At 42.5% G+C, this 24881-nt stretch overlaps 1 pseudogene; it reads left to right on the plus strand.

The window, feature by feature from the left end:
• LOC100756876 overlaps positions 1-12386 on the plus strand; it is a 30213-nt pseudogene extending 17827 nt beyond the window's left edge.
• Positions 12387-24881: the final 12495 nt, after the last annotated feature.

A 24881-nucleotide genomic window follows, 5' to 3' on the forward strand; every position in this document is an offset into this window, starting at 1 on the left:
AGTGAATATTAAAGGGTTTTTATTTCTATGATTTTAATGCTTAGTTAGGACACTTGATACCTTTAGGATTTTTTCCTCCTTCAAAGTTTTGGAGCTTTTTTTTTGGCCTTTTCTTCGGTTCTGTATCTTTTAGAGTTAATTATTCCATTTCTAATCGAATGCCAGCAAGGATTTGACAAGAAATTGCTTATTATCTCTCCGGAATATTAAACTCCTTCCACATTGCCTTCCCATTGCTGTTCCCTGCTGTCAGTCTTCATGACAGCACGCTATAGTTTGCATCAATATAATTTTTTTTAATGCATTTTAAAGTCACCTCTAGGCTTGATCCTTCTCTCATAATTTTTGAAGTGTGTGATCTCTGACAAGTTTGTGCATTTGGGGATCATTTTCCCTAATTCTACCAAAAATAAAATCAAACAAACAAGCAAAAAAAACCCTGTAAGATTTGGGTACAAATGGCTTAGAATCTTTATAGTTCACATACCTCTGCATTGTCTTCCCATGTTTGAATGAGCGAATGCTAGCAATGAGTCACTATTCACTTGTCTTTTATTTTAATGTATTTTGTTTTCTACCTGCAGTTGGTGTTTGTGTTTCAGATTCTTAGAGAAGAGAATTTTTTTAAAAAAAAAACATTGGTATTTACTAATTTTTTAAATTTTGGTATTTCTAGGATATAAGCACACTGGACAGTATTTCTTTCTTCTTCTTCTTCCTCCTCCTCCTCCTCCTCCTCCTTCTCCTCCTCCTCCTCTTTCTCCTCCTCCTCCTCTTTCTTCTTTTGCTTGTTTGTTTTGTTTTTAGAGACAGGGTTTCTCTGTAGCTTTGGAGGCTGTCCTGGAACTTGCTCTGTAGGACTAGACTGGCCTTGATTCACAGAGATCCACCTGCCTCTCCCTCCCGAGTTCTGGGATTAAAGGTGTGAGCCACCACTGCCATTGTCTGGCTTTGGAGAGTATTTCTTGAAGTCAGAGAACTCTGCCTGAAAATCTCCTACTGTTGTGTGGCTTATCCTCTGGATACGTGCGAGGCATTATTGGTCCTCTGTCTGGATAGTGCATGTAGGAGCTTGCTTGCCTGCATCACTGTTTATTTTCTCCCTACAATTCGCATCGAGTGCTTCCTGTATTCGGAAACTGAAATGCGTCCATATTGCATACAGTGCTGTTTGTCAGTTTGTGCTTTTGTGTCCTCAGCGATGTGTTACTCTGTTCAGAGACAAGTTCCCTACATCCTTGTACGGACATATTTCTCCTTATTCTCTGTGTGGATAGATACTTTTCCCAACAGCATTGGTTGATGAGGCTGCCTGTTGTACAACAAATGTGTGGTATTTTGTGACATTGGCACCGTTATTGCTGTTGGTCTAGTTCTGCATCTGCTGCTGTGTTGCTTTCGGCTGTGTCTCTGTTCTTCTGTTGGTCGCATGGCTCTGCAGTGTCCTCTAGAATCAAAGCCAGGACAACTAAAGCTCAGCCCTGTGGGCTGCTCGGTACTCCCGAGGTCTCTGTTCTTCCATGGACATTGGTAGGATTCTCTGTACTGTATCTGTGAGGTGTATCATGGGGAGTTGATTCTCTTGGGGCTTGAGTTAATCATACCAGTCTCTTTCATTGGTACTGTGATTGCCACAGTACCGTGTCCCATTCTGTGTGCGTGGAAATTCTTTCCATCTTCCAGTGTTTTAGTCAGCTCCTGCAACAAATTAAAGAGTTCACTTTAGAGGTGTTTCTTTTGCTTGTTTAGGTTTTTTGTTTGTTTGTTGTTGTTGTTGTTTTCCCATTAGGAAAATGTATTTTTGAGCCAGGCATGGTGGCACACACCCTTGATCCCAGCATTCAAGAGGCAGAAGCAAAGTGGATTTCTGTGAGTTTGAGGCCAGCCTGGTCTACAAAGAGGATTCCAGGATGGCCAGGATTGTGTAAACAGAGAAATCATGTCTCAAATAAATAAATAAATAAATAAATAAATAAACAAACAAGCAAACAAAAAAGTTTTTTTTTTAATTTTCTCTCTAGTTTTGATTATGCACACAGCAGTAGTAATAGCACAAAGCTTTTTTTTTTTATTAGTTAATTTTTTTACTATCACAGTCACTGTTTCCAGTCCTTCCCTCCAATTTCCCTCTTCCCCCCTGGTCCCAACTTTCCCACTCCTCCTTTGTCTTCAATAAAGGGCAGGCAGGCCTCCTATATATATCAACTGGCCTTGGTATATCAAGTTGCAGTGAGACTAGGCACTTCCTCTTCTATGAAGGCTACATGAGGCAACCTGATAGGAGGAATGGGTCCCCACAGCAGGCAACAGAGTCAAAGATAGCCTCTGCTCTCACTATTAGGAGCCCTATGAGAAGACCAAGCTACACAGCTGTAACATGTGCACAGGACTTAGGTCAGTCCCATGCCAACTCTTTGGTTGGTGCTTCAGTCTCTGTGATCCCCACAAGCTTCTCGTATTGGATGGTATTTCCTAGACACTTATATTTTTACAGATTTTTGTAATGATTAATTTTGATATTTAATGTATGTCTGTGTGAAGGTGTCAGATACCCTGGACCTGGAGCCACAGACAGTTATGAGCTGCTTTAACTCTCTATATATATAGAGAGAGAGAGTGGGGGAGAGAGAGAGAGATAGGAAGGGATTTTATTACAGGCTGTGGTCCATCTTACCCAACCAATGATCCGAGCAGTTGCTCAGTTCATAAGGCTGGGTGTATCAGCTGGTCTTCAGTGTTCACTGGAATCCTTAAGAAGTAGGCTCTAATGCCAGTGAAGGAATGCACTTGCCAGTGAGAGTGAGGGCAAGCAAGCAAAGAGAGCAAGCTTCTTTTTCCATGTCCTTATACAGGCTGCCAGCATCGGGTGTGGCCCACATAAAAGGAGGGAGGATCTTCCCACCTCTCATAATAAAAGTAGACTTTGCCACTTTAAATGATTTAAGCAAGAAAAAAAAAAATCCCTCCCAGATGTACCTAGCCACTTGGGTTTTAGTGAATGCCTGATGTAGTCAGGTTGGCAAACAAGAATAGCTGACACATCCCATTTCTATTCCTGCCCATCAGGTTCTTCTCCTCTTGTTAGTTTAAAAACAATGAATTCTTCCATTGTATCTCCTCCAGTTTTTGCTAGGAAGGATGAATGGAGGTCTTGAATTATGTCTGTTTCCTTTTTCAGACTTGAGAATTTCTCTCCCGTACTGTAGCTGTCAGAACTACAATCTGACTTCCTTGTTGATAGTATTAATTTCCTATCCTAACTGCATGGAGTTGTCATTCTTCAGCCTCAGCTCATTGAATATCCTTTGAATTCTTCAAGTAACCCATGCATATCCATGGGTTACTTGTTTTGTTTTACTTTGAACACTTTCTAGACTCTTTTTTTTAATATACAATTTACTTAACTTTTATTTTATGTGCATTGGTGTGAAGGTGTCAGATCCCCTGGAACTGGAGTCACAGACAGTTGTGAGCTGCCACGTGGTTGCTGGGAATTGAACCCAGGTCCTCTGGAAGAGCAGCCTGTGTAGCCTTAGCTGTCCTGGAACTCTCTCTGTAGACCAGGATGGCCTGGAACTCACAGAGATCTGCCTGCTTTGCCTCCTGAGTGCATTAAAGACATGTGCCAACACTGACTGGCTATTCCTAGGTCTTTCTAAAGCTACTGTTTCTCAACATCCCATTATTGGTACATAGAAAAAGGAGCGATGTTTCTATTTTAATTATGTATTTGTCAATAGTACATGAAAAATTTATCATGTCTAAGAGTTTCCCATGGTGTCGGTAGGTTTTTTTGTATGAATGATCCCTTTCTAGCTGGATGTCTTCTGTTTCTTCATTCTTTGTTGTTTTTTTCAAATTTCTCAGCTTGCTCTTATAATTCTTTATTATGTAAGACTACGGCGCCTGTACATCTTGTTGCCGTTTTTGAAGTAATGCTGTTCGGTTTTGTTTGTTGTTTTCTTTCTTTCTGCTGTAATGCTGGCCCAGGATTTGACAACGTGAACCTCTCCTTGTGTTGAGCTGGGTTCCATTTATTCCTACTTTTTGTTTGCTTGTTCTGTTTTCCAAATCATAGTTTCTCTGTGTAGCCGTCATCGTCCTGGAACTCACTCCATAGAGCAGGGTGGCTTCAGTCTCACAGAGGTTTGCCTGCCTCTACCCCCTGAGTGTTGGGACTAACGACGTGTGCCTTTACTGCCCAACCTTAGTTCATTCAGAAGTTTTTCCTTGAATTTACCGTGAAGTTTTGTTGAACTTTGTCAGATGACATTTCCAAGTTCTACTGAGAATTTTACCATGTGGCTTTAATTCCTGTAATATTTTTGGTATGGCTAGTTGGATTGTAGGTGTTTTTGTCCCTTCCTTGTTAGAATTGGTAGTTATCTGATTTGGTGTGTTGGATAGATGCAATTGGCTACTCCCCGGCTCTCCTCTGATCATCTATTCCTCACATAAAAGGTCTTATTTCCGGTGTTCTCATTCATAATTTTTTGACAGATCTGTGTATATTTTGCCTCTAATTATTATCTGCAGTGCTGCTTGAGTGGAATGGCATACGTTAACTCATGACTATCTTCAAATGCATTTCTCTGTCAATTTTAAAAGATAATTTTTTCTAGCTACAATATCATGACTGGCAGTTATTTTCTTTCAGGTATTTAAATACATTTCTCCATTCTCTCCTCACTTTAGAATCCTTAATGAGACATCTGGTATTATTCTGGTATTTGGGTCTTTTTATGTGGTTTGACATTTAATATTAATATTTGTTTAATATTAATTTTTGTCTTGTATTTCTGACACCTGATATGAAAGGGCAAGAAAGGGTCCAATCAGTGTTCCTGAAATAGAAACTCGGAGCAGAACAACAAGAAGAAATGGCCACTCCTCCAGCAAATACATCGCAGGTCAGTGTCATGTTCAATTTTATTTTATTTTATTTTATTTTTTGAATTGTTATGTATTAAAATCTTTTGTGGTATTTTGAATAGGAATGGGAGCTTGGTCCTTAGGCAGTGTCACTGTTAGGAGGTGGGTGTGGCATATTGTTGGGGTAGGTGTGACCTTGTTGGAGGAACTGTGTCACTATGGTTGTACGTGCTGAGGTCTCTGATGCTCAAGCTAAGCCTAGGTGTCGTTTGCACTTCTGCTGCCTGTGGATCAAGATGTAGACATTTCGGCTCCTTCTCCAGCACTGTGTCTGCCTGCTTGCTGCCGTGTTTCCTGCCATTACAATAAGGGACTAAACCTCTAAAACTGTAAGCCAGCCCCAGTGAAATGTTTTCTAAGAGTTGCCTTGCTCGTGGTGTCTCTTGTTAAGACACCTTGCAAGCCTTGCATTCTCTGCTTCTGATAGTGTCATGTAATGATAAGTCTTTTTGCCAAGCCACCCGAGCCCGGTTGCCACGTGGTTGCCCAAAATAACACACAGAGATTACTATTAGGTACAATGCTGCTGGCCAGTGACTAGGATTGCTTATCTGCTAGCTCAGTCTTAATTATCAACCATGACTATAAATCCATATATTTTATAAGAACTTATCTTATAGAGGACGCCAGCCTTGCGTCCAGTCTTCCTGGCGGTCATTTGGCGACTCCTGTCTCTACATTTCCCAGAATCCTCCTTGACTCCTAGTCCTGCCTAAGTGGCTCCCTAATGCCAACAGTGCTTTATTCAACAACCAATAAGATAAATATACACAGAAGAACTTCCCCTGTCATCATCATCTGTTTCCCATGAATTCCTTTTTTCTTCCGTTAGTCAAGATTGACTCTTTAAATCCATGTCTACTGTTTACCACAGCCCTTTCTCCATTCAGTCATCTCCAGACTCTCTGCGTGAGGGCAAATATTCACAATGAAAATGAGACCTGCATGTCCATTTCAAACAAATGTGTTGTTGTTCAACTGCTATAAAGGATAGATGGGATTGTGTACTTACATATTAGTCATTTAAGGCCTCGTGTGCCATGTAGGTTCCATTTGAGGGATGGATCAGGTTTCCTTGAACTAGGCTTATGAATTTTGAGTTCCTTGCTACAATCCCTAATAATTTTTTTGGAAAAGAGCTCGAAGACGTGCTATTTGGATCCTTATTGGATCCTAATGCTAAATATTTAAACGCTCTAGAGAGTGCTGCAGGTGGCCTTGCTCGTGCTATGAAATTGGTCTTTCTGTCAGGAGATGCACATGGCTGTGCGTTTTTTCTCTCTTTGGCATTTGGTATCACAGTGATGGTGTGCCTCTGTCTGTTGGCAGCTGACGTCTATTTCTCTCAGGAGAGTTCGTTCCTGCTCACGTCGTTCTCTCGATTCCAGTTGCCAGGGGTAATTTCCCAAACTAGAGAAATGAATGTTTTCTCTTTGTCTTTTGTTTGCTTTTTCAGTGACCCATTGTGTAGCTCCTCCTGATTGTGAGTCTTTATGTGACATCACGTGGAAGAATTTTCTTGAGAGTACTGAGTGATGTCCATCAGCCATCACATCTCATGCAGAATTGAAGATTCCTCTTAATTACTTTGCTCTGGTCTTTTCCTTTGGAGGAGGAAGGCTCTCCCACCACCTTTTTTTTTTTTTTTTTTTTTTTTTTCTTTTTTTCCTGGAGCTGTTTTTAGTATTTAGAGATTAAGAGAAAAAGGCTGTAATGGACACATTTACTTCCTTGTTGGGGGGGGGGGGTTCGGGACAGATTTTTCACTGTGCAGCCCTGGCTGTCCTAGAATTCACTTTATAGACCAGGCTGGCTTCGGACTCACAGAGATCCACCTGCCTCTGCCTCTTGAGTGCGAGGATTAAAGGTGTGCGCCACCACCGTCGTCCAGCCCGGATTTAGATTGTTTTTTTTTTTATAAAATGTTTTAATTATCTAAGTTTTGATGTTTTCAGCTATATTTATTTTATTTTGTGCACATGAGTGTTTGCCTGCATATGCGTGTCCCTGGTGCCCACAGAGGCTAGAAGTGGGCTCCAGATCACTTGCAACAAGAGTCAGGTTGCAGTGAGCAGCAGCCGTGAGTGTGCTGGGAACTGAATCAGTTTCCTCTGCAAGACTAGCAAGTGTTGTGAAGCAATAAGCCATCTCTCCCGCCCCCAGGTTTCAATTCCTATTGTACATTCACGGCAGAGCCATATATAACATTGCATGTTGTATTTTCTGAAAAATGAAGGAAAAACATGAGTGGTACTTGGCGGTATAACGCACACAATACAGCTCAAATACATTAATGTAAATCAAAACTCTGAAGGTATCACGAGCAGGTTTTCTTTTGAGTCCCTTTTATGAGCAATAACATCATTGCAAAGCAATGAAGAGTTAGTGTGTTTTCACTTGATTTAGTTCATCCCTTCCATTCGCAGAAAATCTTTAAGCTTCTAAAGTTATTACTTGTCTGTATTGGGTTGTGCATACATTTAGAAAAAAATCAAATGGTATCAACTGTGACTAATGCTCATTTTTCTATTTACTTTATGATTACCAATATATTCAGGCAAAATACATACCCTCATAGACTATATGATATCATGTGTTAGCGTCTGGAATATTGGCAGTATTGACTGTTGTTACTCTTTACTGTGTAAAAAAAAAAAAATCAAAACTCAGCGGGGCAGTGGTGGCTCAAGTCTTTAATCCCAGCACTCGGGAGGCAGAGGCAGGGGGATCTCTGTGAGTTCGAGACCAGCCTGGTCTCCAGAGCCAGTTCCAGGATAGGCTCCAAAGCTACACAGAGAAACCCTGTCTGAAAAAACAAAAAGAAATTCAGAACTCTAAGTTCAAACTCACGGATGATTTCTGCCTTCCGTGTTCTTCCTCTTTGTTACACAAAGGAAGCAGCATTGAACCTGAGCATAGCTCTCAACTGAGGGTGTTAGAATAGAGACAGGTGAGGCCCAGCTGCAGGCAAGATTTACTTAGTGTCGATTTTATAGCGAGATCAAGAGTTGTAGCATTTTGAGACACAATTTTGCTCATCACAACCTTTCCATCTGAGAGGTGACACTGTGATCCCATGTGACTCAAACCCCTACTTCATAAACAGTAGATTTCTATTTCTAATCCTTAAATTTTTATTTATTATTATTATTGTTACTAATATTATATTGTTGCAGGGTTTCTCTGTGAAACAGCCCTAGCTGTCCTGGAACTAGCTCTGTAGACTGGAACTCGCAGAGATCCACCTGCCCCTGCCTCCCGAGTGCTGGGATTAAAGTTGTGCACCAACCACTGCCTGGCTAAATTTTTATCCCTATATTCCCTAATTTTATCCTTATATTTTATCCTTATATTCCCTAAAAGGATATCATTTGTGAGACTATTATGTCATCCTTTTTTCAGTATTATGTGACAGACTGGGGAGATACGCACGCGCGCGCGCACACACACACACACACACACACACACACACACACACACACACACACGCACGGCTGTTCACCGGAAAGGGGAGTCCATGACACAAGGAAACATAGATAACACCAGCTTGGTGAACTAATGAATTTTATTGGGGTTATTTACAGGAGTAGACCTAACTCAGACAGCTGCATCACCAAAGCCCATCCCCCACTGAGGGTGACATCTCACAAGTCCTGGAAACCTGGAGCACACAGCATTGCTTGCCAGCAGTGCAACAGGTTGTCGGGCGTCCTTTCCTGGTGGCTCATTTGGGTAGAGCCTCTTCTAGGCAGCTCAGCTAGGGCTGCTGGGCTGGTCTCTGCTTTTTATTTCTGGGGGTGGCGGTTGGGGGGCAGCTGTGCTCATCCAAGAGTCTTCTTTGCAGCTTGGCTTACAAAGTCAGAGAATGGCTTTGCTGTTCATATACTCTTGGGGAGGGAAGAAGGGATCTAAGGAATTTGGTCAGTTTCAGTGACAATTGTGAGTTGTTACTTTCTGATTTAAGGAGATTTTCTGCAGGACAGAATGTTTCAAACTCTCAGGAAACAGCTATACAGCACACAGAGTTAGAATATGCCATTAAAGTTTGTTTTTATTTTGTATGTATGGGTGTTTCAGCCTACATGAATGTCTGTGTACTGCTTGCATGCCTGTTGCCCTCAGAGGCCAGAAGAGGGCAGTGGATTATGCAGAGCTAGAGCCACAGGTGGTTATGAGATGCCGTCTAGGTCCTGGGAACCAAACCCAGGACATCTAGAAGAACAAGCAGTATTTTTGACTGCTAAGCTATGTCTACATCCTATCTGAAAAACATAGAATAGTTTTCTAAGGGCTGGAGAGATGGCTCAGAGGTTAAGAGCACTGGCTGCTCTTCCAGAGGTCCTGAGTTCAATTCCCCGCAACCACATGGTGGCTCACAACCATCTCTTTAACGAGATCTGGTGTACTCTTCTGGCATGGAGGCAGAACACTACACATAACAAATAAATAAATAAATAAATCTTATAAAAAATATTTTTCTGCCTTATCTACATCATCAAAATGTTCCTAGGTCCATATGCCTCTTTTTTCTAGGAAAGCATTCTGCCCAGCAACTCATGGTAAATAAACTCTTAAATTTCTCTTACAGGATCTGCTAACATTTGGGGATGTGGCTTTGGACTTCTCCCAGGAGGAGTGGGAATGCCTGGACTCTTCTCAGAGGGCTTTGTACATTGATGTGATGCTGGAGAATTACAGCAACCTGGTCTCTGTGGGTGAGAGCATTTTTCTTGCAGAATTCCATCTTTTGTATTTCCCTGGTTTATAGGTGCATAAATTATCTGAAGTTGTCTATAAATTACAGGAATGAGAGAAATTCTGTCAAAAAAAAAAAAAAACAAAAAACAAAACACCCAACCCAACAAAAACGAAAAATTTTTTCATGGAATTTCCTTTTCATTTCCCTAAGAGAAACAACAAACACTCTTAGCTACTGACCGTCTGTCCTGCTCTCCCACCAAGTCTTTAATGAAATATTTAAAGTTAAAATGAAGTAGAAAGTGTGGAGCAGAAATATGCAATGCAATACACTTAGTGAGTTGAATTGTTTCATTGTAGTATTGCATTAAACTATTCTTCAGCCAGGTGGTAGTGATGCACGCCTTTAATCCCAGCACTCGGAAAGCAGAAGCAGGTGGATCTCTGTGAGTTCGAGGCCAGCCTGGTCTACAGAGTGAGTTCCAGGATAGCCAGGACTGTTTCACAGATAAACCCTGTCTCAAAACAAAACAGAACAAAATCTATTCTTCAACTATTTCTGGGGTGAAAAGGCAATTTAAAAAGAGGACAATATTTTAAATATAATCCTTCAGAGAACGCTTTTCCCAAAGTCATTTCTTTTTTTCATCATCTATTCATCCCACCTTCTGTCAGTAATGCAGTTTAGATAAGAATCAGAATCTGTTATCAGTCCCCACAGTGTGATGGAGATCAGAATGGAGGTTCTGAACATTCATATAGAGATAGTGAAAGTACAAAACCCTCCACTAAGATCCCACTCTAAATAATTATCACTTGTCTTAGAGAACTTAAGGCGGCATCAGCTGTTGTATCTATTACTCTTGCATCAATCCCCCTTATTCCTAACTGTGCTCATTCCCTAGAGAACCATGGCATGGGTGGTAAACCCAAGAAGGTCTTGAATCAAGACTCAAACCATAATGTCCAGCAACATGGGAATACCCAAGAGAATTTTTGCAAATCTAATCAGCTTGGCCAAACAATTCAGGAACCGTCTCAGTGTACACCCTGTAACACCAGTGATACTGCAAAAAACGGCAACAACTCTACGTGTGGTAACCGTGGGGAAGCTTCTACTGAATCATCAAACCTAAGTGGGCGCACTGGCGAAGACTGTGGCATAAGTTTGTGTTCCAGTGTGAGTCTAAGTCAGAGTCTACACACCATAAACATAGAGCACAGGTATGCAGGAAGTGACAGACTTTTGGGTTCTCTACCCGGACTTGACCAGCAAAGCATTTATAGTGGAGAGAAAGCACAGAATTATGGGAAGTGCTTTGGGAGCTCCTCAAGCCTCAGTGCACAGGAGAAACTCCAGGCTGGTGAGAAACCATGGAAATGCAAAGAATGTGGTAAGTCCTTTAAGTGGTTATCTCTCCTTAAAACCCATCACAGAATCCATACTGGAGAGAAACCTTACAAATGTCAAGAATGTGATAAGAGCTTCACTCGGTTATCTAGACTTAAACACCATTACAGAATCCACACTGGAGAGAAACTTTACAGATGTGGCGAATGTGATAAGTGCTTTTCTAGAGATTCTAGACTTAAAAGCCATTGCAGAATCCATACTGGAGAGAAACCTTACAAATGTAAGAAATGTGGCAAATCCTTTGCCCACTGCACAGGTCTCAGTACACATCAGAAAATTCATACTGGGGACAAACCCCACAAATGCAAAGAATGTGGTAAAGCCTTTTATCTGTTGTCGACACTTAAGGACCATCACAGAGTCCACACTAGAGAGAAGCCTTACAAGTGCAAAGAATGTGGCAAGTTCTTTCATTGGATGTCGGGCCTTAAAAAACACTACAGAATCCATACGGGAGAGACACCTTACAAATGTGGGGAATGTGACAAATCCTTTTCTCAGTTGTCAAGACTTAAACTCCATTATAGAATCCACACTGGAGAGAGACCTTGCAAATGCGTAAAATGCAACAAATGCTTCACCCGATGCACAGCTCTTAAAAGACACCTCAGAATTCATGCTGGTGAAAAACCCTACAAATGTAAAGAGTGCAACAAAAGCTTTTATGTGTCGTCACACCTTAAAAGCCACTGTAAAACTCATACTGGAGAGAGACCTTACAAATGTGAGGAATGTGGTAAGTGCTTTTCTCAGCTGGCAAAGCTTAAAAACCATTCCAGAATCCATACTGGAGAGAAACCTTACAAATGTCAGATCTGCGACAAAACCTTTACCCACTGCACAGCCCTTAGTACACATCAGAAAATCCATACCGGGGAGAAACCTTACTCGTGCAAAGACTGTGGTAAATGCTTTTATTTGTTGTCAAGACTTAAGGAACACAACCGAGTCCACACTGGAGAGAAACCGTACAAGTGTAACGAATGTGGTAAGTTCTTTCATTGGCTGTCAAACCTTAAAAGACATTCGAGAATCCACACTGGAGAGAAACCTTACAAATGTGAAGAATGTGACAAGTCCTTTACACACTGCTCCAGTCTTAAAGCTCATCAGAAAATTCATGCTGGGGTGAAACCCTTCCAATGTGAAAAGTGCGGCAAATCCTTTTATTGGTTGTCAAACCTTAAAACCCACTCGAGAATCCACACTGGAGAGAAACCGTACAAATGTGGCCAATGTGACAAATCCTTTACCCAGCGCTCTCTTCTTACAAAGCACACCAGGATCCATACTGGAGAAAAAACAGGAACATAAGAAACCTGCGAGAGCTCTTAATGAATGATTCAGTCTTAGAAATACCAAGAGTTTATACTGAAGAAGAATTCTTCAGATCTAACAATGTAGAAAAGTCATTCATAAAAACATTTTACTTGAACAAATAAAAAAAAAAAATTCATGAGGACAAATTGCAGTGAGAAAATTCATACCAGGAGGAAACTACTTGAATGTCCACTGTTATGAAATTCTCATGTCTGGTACATTAGGAATTACATATCTTGTAATTCCATGCTAGAGAGCCCAAGAACTGTATAGAATTTGTCAAAGTTTTTACCTAGTGTTAAAATTATAGACACATCTGAAAATTCATCCTGAAGGGAAAACCCAAAAAAGACTTGAATACTCATCTTTTATTCACCTTCGAAATAGTCACTCTGGAGTCAAGCCCTGCAAATAGCAAGAGCATGAGAAACGTGTGGATGTGACTCACTTACATGCACAGAGAGGAAATCCCAAAGAGTGTGCAGGAAAATCATTTTTCAGTACTCAAGAAATGTGTTCCAACTGAAAAGCACAGTGGTTCCTAAAGAAATACTAAGACACAGTAGACATTAGACAAGTGTGTTACAAAGAAAACCAAATGAAGGAATGTGTCCTGTGTTTAGGTGGAGGAGGAGATTTTTATGTGAATAAATGTAATATTATTCTTCGTGACATTTTGCTAATGCTAATATTGGGATTTGCTGAAATGTAAACACAGTGATTTGTTTAAACTCAGATACATCCATGCTGTCTTGCTTACAGATGAGTTTGTGCTACTGTCTATCAATTGTTGTTGAGTCAGGGTGGATGAAACTGAGTCAGGTGTCAGGGAAGTTAGATAGTCAGGGACTGGTCACTTCAACAATCTGTGAACTCAAGTCAAATGGACAGACACTTGAGGGCGAGTTCAGAGAGTCCCTGGGTCAAAGCTCTTCGTGCAGATGCTGCACAGAACAAGGCCTCTATGCTTGAAGACTCTTTGGCATCTACACTTGTTCATGATAGTGTTCCAGCGCCAGGGAGAAATCTGTTGTTGTGTGCCTAAGAAGACTACTCTTTTTTTTTTTTTAACCACTTTCCCCTGGTTGTTTGTTATGGTTCACTATTTAAAACAGCCTTGGCCACCTGAGCAGAATCCTGTCTTGGAATCCCTTTGGTTTCAGGAGTTAATCTTCCCCTTTATTTGTAACACACGGTGGTTGACGTGCTCCACTCTCGTAGAGTTCAGTTTTCTTTGTGTGTGGGCAGGATTCAGAGGTTAGAGCAGGGTACAGATGCAGCCATTAGCGTTTGCTGTCCTCTGCGCTTAGAAATCTACTGTGTGTTTATTTCCCATGAAAAGCTAGTAGCCTAAGCAAACTTCATTACTATAACGCAAATGGAGATGAGATGTATTTTGCAGGAGAAAGAGGAATACACTTTCATATGAGATAAGTATTTTGGGCAATGGGAAGAGAAAGGGCTAGCCTAGTATTCAGCAAGCAGTGGGCAATAGAAGAGAAAGGGGCTAGCCTTACATTCAGCAGGCAGAGATTGTAAAATATCTCAAATATTTTACAGATCCCTGAAAAAAATTGGCAAGCCCATGGAATTTGTGATATCTAGCTGGATGTCCTCAATGAAATGTATGTGGAAAAAAAAAAAAAGAGATTTTCACAGGAAAATAAATTTTAATCTTAGAGAATGTATAGTTGTGTTGAACAGTGTCACACGTTTGCCTTCTTTGAAAATAGTGAATAATAACTGTAAGTGATCTTAGTAAAGTAACATCCCTCCTCATGTAATCTGCATTTTTTTTTTTTGTAAAATGACGTGTATTTTTGGAATGTTCTACAACTCTGTGCCAAGGTGATATTTTTAAATAAATAAAATGTGTGTGCTTAATGGCTTTACGTTGAAATTCAATGAGTAAATGTGATTTAGCCTCCAGCCTGAGTCTCTCACAACTTAGTTTAATGAATGAGGAATCCAGGGTAATTTGCAAGGCTGGAGGTCTCATTCAAAATCTCCCCCTAGCATGTAAGCCTTATATGATTTTGTATAATCTTGTCAAAGTATATATTCATGTTTTGGGTGTTAGGATAAATTTAACAGAAGTTACTTGGCAGTGAAACTAGAATCCTAGACTGTACTTCTCTCTGTACCTAACCCTGGCTGAGAGTAGGCTTTTTCTTTGTATTTAAATAAATGCCTACTGCCTACGTATATGAGAGGTGACTTTATTGTTTAGACTTTCATATATGTGTATCATGCATTTTGAAATACCCCTGCAAGCCTTCCCTCCAATTTCTCCCAAACTTTCTTCATGTGTTCTGTTTGGTTTTGGTTTTGGTTTTTTAAGTGCCTGAATCCACCTGGTGCCAACTGCATGTACGTATATGTACACGGGTGTCAAACCGACCTGCTAGACCATGAACTTCAGGGGCCGTATCTCTGAAGAAAACTGATTCCTCCTCCGCTCAAATTCAAATGCTCATGTGGTTTTCCTCTTTGCAACACACTTGTCTGTGTAATGTCTATTGTGTGGTAGTGTGTCCATATGGACCGGTGTGTTTTCCAGTTGGATGAAACATCTCTCCATCTTTCCGGAGTACCGGAAAACGATTTTCCTGCACACTTTTTGGCATTTCACATCTGTGCTCGAGCGTGTACGTGTGTCACATCCACTGGTTACGTCTTTAACGTCTCACGCTCTTGCTGTTGGTAGGGTTTGACTCCAACTAGTGGGGGGAGGAGCCCCTCTCACTAGCCATGCTGGGATTGAACTTGCCATACAGCCACAGGTGCTGTCGATTGAGGAATGCAATAACAGTACCACGTGGGGGTTGAGGAAAACAGACCAGCTGCGCCTGTGCTTTGCTTTCATAGAAACAGAGACCCATGGGCCGAACGCTTCTAGCTTACGTTTTATTTGGTACGGCTAGACCACGATGAAGTAGGTAAGAGTGACCCATAGGTGATAGGGACCTCTCTCTTCTGCCCGTCCCATTGACTGCTTGGATCGGCGATCCTGGCACTTTGAGTGGACATGGCAACCGTGTGGGAGAACACAGCCAGACAGTGAAGTGTTCCTGGGTCAGTATCCATTCCAAAATTTTCAGGTGGAAGTCGTGGTACTGAGACTTCGCCATGGAAACATGAGCAAACATGCATAATCTAACCACACCGTGGCCTGACCTATTAACATTAGTGATGTGAGGTTTGTGATATTATTAATGGGTTTGCCCTAATAGTTAGACTTATTCTTAGCCCTTTACAATAGCCTGTGGGTGTGTGTGGATACGTCCTTTGAATATCATGATTATTTATGGGTCCTGAGATGAGTCAGGAATCACATGTTCTTGATGAAAGTCGGCGTAGCTAACCGAAAGAACTGTGGAGTGTTTAGCCCATCTGCAGTCAAGCCAGCAGGATGCTCAGGAAGTCTCAGCTGTTGTGAAGAAAGCACTGTGGTGGCTAGGGCAGAATCCCTCCATCATGAGTGTGCAGAGAGGGTTCATTCATCAAAAGCACTACTGTTCTTCCAGAGGTTGGGAGTTTGGGTCCCAGCACTCACTTGGTAGCTTACAACCTGTAAATCCACATTTGAACTTCCAAGGGATCTGACACCTGACTCCTGGGCCACAGGCAAAAACACTGTGTACATACAATCGTGCTGGCAAGACACTCCTAAACGAAGGGAGAAAGCGTTGTGTCTCAGCGGTGTCACAGAGGTCAGGATAGTTTCTGCGGCTTAGATTCGGGAGGAATAGGGGAATCGTTTTCCTTACACATGAGTGGAACCTGCTGCTGATACCAGGACACACAGGAAAACCATGGCCCAGAGCCTGATTTGCAATCAAGGCATCAGGGGCTGACGGCATTACTTCATGGGGTAGCCCTTTGCTGCTCCACAGAACAGTGCCCCAAATCTGTTGATCTTATGAGATTATTGTTCCTGCTTTCGATTCTTTCATGCCCTGCCTGGGATGGTGACATTTATCAGACCACGAACCATCAAGAACAGAAGACAAAGGTGCTACTATACTTGGTGGCCTTTATACTCACCTCAGAGTCCTTAAAGATTAACAAGAAGCAGGTGCTGGTGAACACAGCCCTACACATCCTGTTAATGGAGAAAAGGAATTAGCATCGATTATTAGAATTTACAATTAGGAGACATGCGGTAAGTATAAATTAAAAATATATATATATTTCAGAACTGACACCAATTGCTAAATTATTACTTTTTTGTTTTGTTTTATTTGTTTTTTTTTTTGTTTGTTTGTTTTGTTTTTGAGCCAAGGTCTCATTGTAGCTCTGGATGTCCTAGTGCCCTAGAACTTAACTGTGTAGACCAGGCTGGCCTCGAACAGAGACCCATCTGCCTCTGCCTCCCGAGTGCTGGGATTAAAAGCATGCGCCACCATGCTTGGTTATCCTAATTTTTAATGAACAAGAAATACATATTTATGAAGCACTGATATTTTGACCTATATCTACATATTAAAAGTATATTTGGGGAGTATGACGTCCTCCCTGGAGGGGATGGTTTGAATAGGAAGGGCTCCCGTAGAATTTGAATGCTTTGTCATTAGGGAGTTGCACTACTGGAAAAGGATTAGGAAGAGTGGCCCTGTTGGAGCAGGTGTGTCACTGGGGGTGTGCTTGAGGCTTCAAAAGCCCACACCAGGCCCAGTGTCTTGTCTGTCTATCTGTCCGTCTTCCTCTTTCTCTCCCTCTAGGCCTTTGGCTCAGGATACAACTAGGCTCCAGCCACCAGTGGGCTGCTGTGATAATGGACTAAACCTCTGAAACTGTAAGCAAGTCTCCAATTAAATACTTTCTTCTAGGGCTGTAGAGATGGCTCAGTGGTTAAGAGCACTGACTGCTCTTCCAGAGGTCCTGAGTTCAATTCCCAGCACCCACATGGTGGCTCTCAACCACCTTGAATGAGATCTGGTGCCCTTTGCGGGTATACAGGCAGAAGACTGTATACATGACAAATAAATAAAATAAAATAAAAAATACTTTCTTCTATAAGAGTTGCCTTGGGGCCAAGTGGAGGTGGCTCACACCTTTAGTCTCAGCAGAGGCAGAGGTAGGTGGATCCTCTGTGAGTTCAAGGCCAGCTTGGTCTACAGAGCGAGTTCCAGGACAGCCAGGGCTGTTACACAGAGAACCCCTGTCTTGGTTGTGGTGTCTCTTCACAGTAGCAGAATGGTGACTAGCAGACTCCATGTAGTATGCGCAGCCCCTGTATGCCTGCTGTTCATAGGACTCTGAAGAGAACATCACTTTCTGAAATGGAGTTACACATGGTCTGAGTGCTGGAGATCAGAGCACAATCCTCTGGAACAGCAACAAATATTCTGAACCACTGAGGTATCTCCCCAGGCTTTCTCCTCTCCTCTGCTCTCCTCTCTCTCTCTCTCTCTCTCTCTCTCTCTCTCTCTCTCTCTCTCTCTCTCTCTCTCACACACACACACACACACACACACACACAGACACACGTATGTATGTGTGTATAAAATCATTAATTCAGCTAGCATAACAGACACCTCAGAAACCCAAGAAAATATGAGATTCTTTGTAGACTGAAAAATACCGAGCTGGGAAGTGGTGGCACGTGCCTCTAATACCAGCATTCAGGAGGCAAAAACAGGTGAGCCTCTGAGTTCGAGGAGGGACTGGTCTATATAAAGAAACCCTGTGGGGGTGGGGGGTTGTGACTGTTGCTTAAATGCTGCCTGTGGAATTTCAGGAATGAGAGTCTCACCCAAAAGCAACTCAGATCATCAGAGGGGACAAGTTTATTCCCACGGTTTGCTACTTCATATAGCAGGGTCAAAGATGTTTCTCTTCTCATTGCAATTTAGATACACTCTGCACATCTTTTGTTTTTTCCAGACAGGGTTTCTCTGTGTAGCTTTGGAGCCTATCCTGGCACTCGCTCTGTAGACCAGGCTGGCCTCGAACTCACAGAGATCCAACTCTGCACATTTTTATGTAGTCCTTGTTGATGTGTCCTGGTTATTATTACAAGTGTGGCATCAGGCAGGTCTATACACACTCTGATGTCTCAACTCATACCGCAGGGATCCCTCCTCTTCTAACCCTGGCATCATCCAGGATTACGTTCAAGATCATTTCCCCAGAGTGTTTGCAACCCTCTTAGAGATTCTACCTACCTAAGTGAAATGTTAGTACTCACTTGACTTTCCTGCTGTAGGCAGTGAGCCAGGGCTCTTGTGCTGACAGGCTGTGTAAGAGCACAGAGAACAGGCCCCTAGCTGTGGTTTTCTGACTCTGCGATGTCACCGTCTCTCAGAGCTGTTTGGTCACCCCAGAATTCCTTTCATCACCAAAAATCCCTTACAGTTAGACTCTCCATTGTGGAGGCTATTCCTCTCCAAGTGTGGATGTACAGGGGTGTGCCCGGACCTGTGCAATTCATCCAGGAGTAAATGGATGAGAAGGAAAACGTCATCCAGTTAAATCCTTGAAGACACTCGGAAGGATGAAACACTGACATTCATAGGGGTTCGTATTAACACTTAGGCAGATTCCTAAGCAAAGTGTAGACACAAAGGAAAAGGCTCATCTCTCCTTCCTGCAGATACAATAGGGATCTCTGCACAGTGGAGTAGTGCTTCTTAGGGGTGATGACAGTCTATCCATCGATAAAGAATATATTTTAAGACCCATGTGTTTTCTAGCCTCTGTGGCAGGTCAGTATTTCTAAAATCGTGCTTTCTGTATAACAGTTTTGAGTGCTTTCCCCACCAATGTCAACAGTAATGCATAAGAATGCACCGTATGACACCGTTGGTGACTTACTAAGATTCCTTTCCTTTGAGTTTGACCTGGAGAAGCTTCCTCATCTTTCTATCCTCTTAACATCCTATCTGTTACATACAATAATTCAGTACTATTACCAGAGGGAAAATATCCATAATCTGGTTATCATCCACACACCAAGACAAAGTGTATCTAGGTAAGTATACATTTATACAGCTAAAAATATGATGTTACATCTTAAATGACCTAATTAAATACTTTCTAGACATTTTACAAAACCCCCCAAATTTTCTGTTTTAGATGGAAAAAAAAAAAAAAAACACCTAAATGCTTTTTCTCATCACCAATCGTGAGGGTTTTTTTTTTTTTTTTTCCATTTTAAGGTGGGGCATTTTCATTACCCTTTCATTTTGTTTGTGTTTTGTGTTGAGATGGAGCCTTACTATGTAGCCTTGGCTGGCCGGTAACTATCTAGACAAGGGACCTGGAACTCACAGATACCTACCTGCCTCTTCCATCAGAGTGCTGGGATTAAAGACATTTACCAGCAAGCTATCTTATCATTTTTGTTTCTTCCTAGAATCTTTTTTTGTAGGTAGGAGGGTTTTATTTTTTCAGATTTTTCTGTCTCATGGTTTGGACCTTGAGTTACATTGCTAGTCTGATTTCTGGTAGTTAACAATATAATATCTAGTGTCCTTTTATGTTGTTGTATATTAAAGGCTTTTAATGCCCCTGAGGCTCAGCCAAACCTGAATGAGGGCCACTGTTCCACAGAATGTCAGAAGTCTCTCCGGAGTTACCTTACCATGAATATACTCCTCTAAAACTTTTCATCGTGTATTTTTAGGTGGAAAATTTACCCTGTTAACCATGCGTTTCCACTGACATGCAGGACGGTTTCAGAAAGTTGGTTGTATTTTTTTTATTACAAAGCTCGGCCACATCCCTCTCAGATATTTCTCAGGTGCTTCTTGGCCTATGGCAGACTTATTTAAGCCTGGGCCCATCCTATATTAGCAGAGAGGGGCTGAGTACCCCACAATTAGAAACTTCATAGCTCTTTGAGGGTCACAGCCAGGTTGGACCTTAGTCCAAAGCTGAGCCCAAGGTTAAACAGCTTTTCATACCCCTGTTGTTTCCTTGATATATATTATAGATAGATAGATAGATAGATAGATAGATAGATAGATAGATAGATAGATAGATAGATGATAGATAGATTTATAGTGTTTTGTTATTTTATTTTCCAAGGCAGGGACTCTCTGTGTAGCCCTGGCTGTGTCCTGGAACTCCCTCTGCAGCCCAGGCTAGCCTCGATTTTAGGTATCCACCTGCGTCTGCCTCCCTAATGCTGGGCTTAGAGGCCTGTGCCACCACTCCTGGCGAGGGTGACATATATATTTCGATTGTCTAAATTAAGCTCGCTGAACAGAGCCAGCTAACCTGCCCGCGGAGAAGCAGTTTTCCCTAAGCGGCAGAATTTCCCACAAGCCATTGCTAGCGCAGAGGGGAGGAACCGGGGTTGCACAGCCGAGCCAGGGAGTCACCGATGTCAAGGGCGCTGCCCAGCGCACCGAGGTCACCTGCACAGCTGGGTTGGCTTGGGAAACCGGACGGAAAGAGGAAGTAAGTGGGCGGGGATGGGTGAGGGCGAGCCAAGCGCGCAGTGGGCGGGACCAGAGTGGGCTCGGATCCCGAAAGGCGGCCAGCGCAGCCAGTTCGCCATTCCTTAAGGAATTCCTGGAGCCGCGCGCTGCAGAGCCGGGTGCGGAGGACGCGGCGGGTCCGCGGGGACCTGAGCCCTCGGGATCCGCGGTGTCCGCGCTCGCGGGGCGGCCTGGGAAAGTCAGCAGTCAGCAGCGCAGTGGCGGGAACCGCAGCCCGGCGGCCCTGGAAGCTCCCAGGTCAGAGGAGCTGCGGGGCTGGGACCCGGGAGGGAGGAGCGGGGGTGCGAGCGGTTTCTCTGCGGCTCATAACGACCCTGCTGTCACTAAAATTTACCGCTGGTAAATCTCAGATCGTATGAACTGGACCAATCCTGATTATGTTTTTTTTTTTCTTTCATGATTTTCAATAGTCTCTTCAAAATAATCTCTATATATTGGTGTTTTATCTTTTCTTTCTTTTTTTTCTTTCTTTTTTTTTTTTTTCCGAGACAGGGTTTCTCTGTGTAGCTTTGGAGCCTATCCTGGCACTCGCTCTGTAGACCAGGCTGGCCTGGAACTCACAGACATCCACCTGCCTCTGCCTCCCGAGTGCTGGGATTAAAGGCGTGCGCCACCAACCCCCGGCATATTGGTGTTTCTAACCGTGTTCTCTTTGTTACTTCCGAAACAAGAAAAAAATAAAGCTCTTAAATTTTCAATTATCCATGCTTTTCAACTCTCGTGTTCTACCACTCCCTTGTGTGGCATTTAGAACTTGTGAATTGTCAACCTAAAATGCTTGTTAGATTTAATCACTTAAAGATCGACCGACTATAGGTTTGTTTGACTCACAAATATGAGCAAACTCCACAGTCATGGTTCTAAGCATTTACTATGCAGAACTTTACCATTGATTTTTCATCTGAGATGTATACATTATATTTTGTATTCTTTTTTGTGGGGGACGGGGGTTCGAAATAGGGTTTCTCTGTGGCTTTGGAGGCTGTCCTGGAACTAGCTCTTGTAGACCAGGCTGGCCTTGAAATCACAGAGATCCGCCTGTCTCTGCCTCCCGAGTGCTGGGATTAAAGGCATGCACCACCAAAGCCACCACAACCACCCCACTCAAAATGTTGCTTTTTATTTCAGGCTCTGTTGACATTCAGTGATGTTGCTGTGGACTTTTCCCAGGAGGATGAGGAATGCCTAGACCCGGCTCAGAGGACTCGGTACAGAGACTGGGGTTGGAGAATTGAAGTGGACTAAGGTAGAAAAGACTATTTATTAGATACTGAATCACTGATTTATTTAATTTAGTGAAAGCATTGCTTTTACAGCTGATTGGCAAGCGTGACTTCGTCTTGCTGCTTGGAACAGAATGACCTGGAGAAATTGCTGAAACAATGCATCATTGCCCCTAGCAACCTTACCACATGCATTTTAACAGGCATGACTGAATGTTATGCGTTTGAAAAGCGCCCAAGGTGACTGCCTTTATGCTTCTGGGACGTCCTGCTTACTTTTCTCCGGGTCCCACCTTGTGGCTGTAGATGTAAAAATGCAAACACAAACTGGAGACCGAAACCTTTCAGAGCTGCCAAACTTGAGTCCACCTGTGACGTCTCTTCTTTTTCACTCCCAGTAGTTTAAGAGTGGCTGTTCCAGAGAGATTTCCACAGCAGAATTGCAACAGTTTGGGTACTGTTTTCTTGTACTGTTCCTTCTCATCTTCGGGTTCCTTCTCAAACTGTGCCGAATGTGTGTGAGCTTTGTGTGGATGAACCTCACATCTCACGGCAGTGGAAAATTTCTCAGCGCAGGAAAGAACATTTTCATGAAATTTCTCTATTCTCCATGTTTTTCATTTGGTGAGGTGTTCAGTTTCTTTCGGTTTTGGTCCATGAGACTCAGTAGTTTATAACATTGTCACTCATTGTGAGCTCTGGGACTAGAGGCTTCTGCCGCCACACCTGTCTCCTGGGTGTATTTTAGGTTAAAGTTTAAGGGTTAGTTTCTTAATTTGGTTTTCAACATTCTTGCTATCGATATATAAAAAAAGTAGTGATTTTATATGTTAATTTTGCATTACTCATTATTCAGGCATTTATCACATCTAAGGTTCTTTATGTTGTCAGTAGGGAAGTTTTTTTATTCTGGGGAGTATTTCGTTTGTATTGTTTTGTTGTTTTCTAGACAAGGTTACTCTAAATTACAGCCCTGGCAGGCCTGAAACTCTTGTAGACCAGGCTGGCCTTGAACTCACAGAGATCTACCTGCCTCTGCCTCCCAAGTGCTGGGATTAAAGTCACGTGCCACCACACACCTAGCTATCAGTAGGGAGTTTTATTTCCGTGTGCACATCATTGTTGAAAAGAGCACCTACCTGTATCTCTTTTACTTCTTTGTCTTTTTCAAATTTCTCTTGCTAGCTGCCATAGCGCCACATTCAATAAAACTGAAGAAGTGTGCATTTCATCTTATTGCTCCTGGTAACTGTGTTCTCTGTGCTGTGTACTGTTGGCCTAGGTGTGTCCTTTACGGTATTGAGCCGTGCTCCATTTCTTCCTAGCTCCTTTAGGAATTCCATCATGACTTTTTGTTGAACCAGACTTTGTCAGGTGACATTTCTCTTTCTACTTTCTTCTTGGGATTTTTTTTTCCTCTGGATTTTTCTTCCCTATAATTTTGCTGGTGTTGCTGTAGGTGGTTATATTATTGGTCCTATTTCTTTTTCCTTCTCTGTCACAGTATGTTGCTGGTTTGCTATGTTGTGCCTGGTTTATTTTGTATTTATTTATTTAATTAATTTAGTTATTTATTTATTTTTTCTTTTGGGGGAGGGGATGTTTTGAGACAAGGTTTCTCTGTGGCTTTGGAGGCTGTCCTGGAACTAGCTCTTGTAGACCAGGCTGGTCTCCAACACACAGCAGGCTTTAATGCTGATCAGCTCTACCTCTTTAAGAGACAGGGCATGCACAGGAAAACTGCTATGTCGTCATCACCACGTCACCCACCACGCATAAGGATTCTGGACGTGGAACCTCAGTGCGCATGCACGGTCTTCCCTTTAAAAGCTCCAGCTTTCTGCTTCCATCTCTCTCTGCTCTCTTCTGCTTGCTCTCTCTTCTCCCACCTACGCGCTCTCTCTGCCTCTCTATGGTGACCGGCCATGGCTGACAGCCATTTACCCCGTTTCTCTTCTCTCTTAGTCTCCCTACTCTGCCTGGCCCTTATAATAAATTAGTCAACATGTCTCATCATCCGCCTCTTTTCCTCTTTTTCTTAAAAAAACATAACAATCCGCCTGCGTCTGCCTCTGCCTCCTGAGTGCTGGGATTAAAGGCGTGTGCCACCACCACCGACTTTATTTGGTTTTTCAAGACTGGGTTTCTCTGTGTAGCTTTGGAGCCTGTCCTGGAACTCACTCTGCAGACCAGGCTGGCCTCGAACTCCTGGTTTATTAATTCTCAGCTCTCCTATATCCATCCATTCCTCATGTATATCTCATTTCCTGTGTCCTCTCAGATAGTTCCTCTCCGTGTCTTGTTTTGTTTTTTTTGTTTGTTTGTTTGCTTTATCTTTATCTTAGTTTATGTGTATGGGTGTCTTGCTCATGTGTATGTTATTGCAGCCTGGAGCCTGCAGAGGCCCGAGGGCATCCAACATACCTCCTGGAGTTATAGATGGTTATAGTCTGCCATGTGATTTGAACCTGGATCCTTTGGCAGATCTATCAGTGCTGTTAACTGTTGAGCTGCCCACCTCCCCCTGTTTTTTCTTCTTTCATTCTGAAGTACATAGTCTACTCTTCTTATTATCGTCAGTGTGTGTGTGTGTGTGTGTGTGTGTGTGTGTGTGTGTGTAATGGCTTGTTAATTCATGACCATCTTCAAATGCACTTAGCTCTCTGCCACCTGTTAGAGACTTGTTTGTTGCCTGGCTGTGGGAATATTGACAAGACATTTGGTATTACTCTAGTGTTTGGATCTTTTCATGCGGTATAATGGCTTTGTTCCTAACAGCTTTTAATACAAATTTTAGGTTTATCTTTTTGACACACTTGGACAAACGTTCAAGAAGAGGGAAAA

This window comes from Cricetulus griseus, chromosome 9 (genome assembly GCF_003668045.3).
Source record: "Cricetulus griseus strain 17A/GY chromosome 9, alternate assembly CriGri-PICRH-1.0, whole genome shotgun sequence".
Lineage (NCBI taxonomy): Eukaryota > Metazoa > Chordata > Mammalia > Rodentia > Cricetidae > Cricetulus > Cricetulus griseus.